This window comes from Pristiophorus japonicus, chromosome 22 (assembly GCF_044704955.1).
Source record: "Pristiophorus japonicus isolate sPriJap1 chromosome 22, sPriJap1.hap1, whole genome shotgun sequence".
Lineage (NCBI taxonomy): Eukaryota > Metazoa > Chordata > Chondrichthyes > Pristiophoridae > Pristiophorus > Pristiophorus japonicus.
Window position 1 is genome coordinate 47,551,815 of NC_091998.1, and position 1,452 is coordinate 47,553,266.

The 1,452-nt window shown below is 45.6% G+C and overlaps 1 pseudogene; it reads left to right on the top strand.

Annotated features, from left to right (window-relative positions):
• The first annotated feature begins 962 nt into the window (after positions 1-962).
• LOC139235236 (U2 spliceosomal RNA) lies at positions 963-1,125 on the top strand (annotated as a pseudogene).
• The last annotated feature ends 327 nt before the right edge of the window (positions 1,126-1,452 follow it).

Here is a 1,452-nt window from a genome sequence, read left to right on the forward strand (position 1 = left end):
ATATAAGGACGTGCTTATTTGTACTGCAGAAATGGCTACCATGCTCCACCCTTTGTCTATGATTGGTCCCCTTGGAGGATAAGCCACACCCTGAAGTTTCACAGGAATGTGTAACTGGAACCGCCCATCCCAAGGTCTCAGACTTTGCAAATTGTAACTCGATCTTCCTGAAGCGACAGAGGACAGAGCTCCCCAGAAGACAGCAAGGACCAGCCAAAGTGCCTTACCCCAGTCCAAATGCATCCCTCCCCCAGCCGAAGTGCCTTACCCCAGCGCAAGTGCATCCCTCCATCCCCTACCGCACCATAGACGGCGCAGGCACTGTGTACAGATTGTTAACAGGTTTAGGCATGAAGTGAATAGCAGCCAATTTGCGCACAGCAAGCACCCACAAACATCAATGTGATAATGAGTAGAAAATGTTTTTTTTTGTTATGTTGGGCAGTTGATGCTAGGTCAATGGTTTATTTTAAATCGGAGATTGATAGATTTTTCTGTTAACCAAAGGTATTAAGGGATATGGGACAAAGGCAGATATACATGGAGTTAGGTCACAGATCAGCCATGATCTGATTGAATGGCGGAACAGGCTCGAAGGGCTGAATGGCCTCCTCCTGCTCCTATGTTCCTATAATGTTCCCGCCGCACCTATCCCCATATCTTTTATTTCCAGGTCTTGTGTTGAGCTGTTAAGTTTCTTGTTTGTCCAGCTTAGATTTTTGTGACGTTCCGTGGAATCCGGTTCATGGGGACCTGAGACCACTCAGCGTACTAAACACTGAGGAAGAGTCAAGTACTTGGAATTCTCATTCCCCAAAGGGAGAGTGTCATCACTAAACTTCTGTCTCCACTCACTGAATATCATTTTCAGGTCCTTGGAAATGGGGCCATTACTTTGCTTTGTTTTCTAGGATGCACGGTCCCATTAAACAATATTGGTCAGTAAGGATGGTCCCTGGGGCAAGTCTCAGTCTTTTGGCTAAGATCAAGTATAGTATCTGTTCTTATCAGTTTAATATCCGATACGTCCCCTATCTGGGGATTAGTTTTTGGAACAGGGGCTTGCTCCGTGCACTCCACACATCGAGCGAGTATTGCAATGTTTCCAGGAACGGTGCAGTTTCCCTTCTTTGGGGGGAAGAATTAAAAGTAAAAAATAGAAAAAGTTCAGCAAAGGTACATGGTACATCTGTCATTGAAAGTATCATGCAGGTATAGCATTCGGTGAAGAAGGCAAATGGCCTTCATAGCAAAAGGATTTGAGTATAGGAGCAGGGAGGTCTTACTACAGTTGTACAGGGCCTTGGAATATTGTGAGGCCCCACCTGGAATATTGTGTTCCGTTTTGGTCTCCTAATCTGAGGAAGGACACTCTTGCTATTGAGGGAGTGCAGCGAAGGTTCACCAGACTGATTCCTGGGATGGCAGGAATGACATATGAAGAAAGATTGG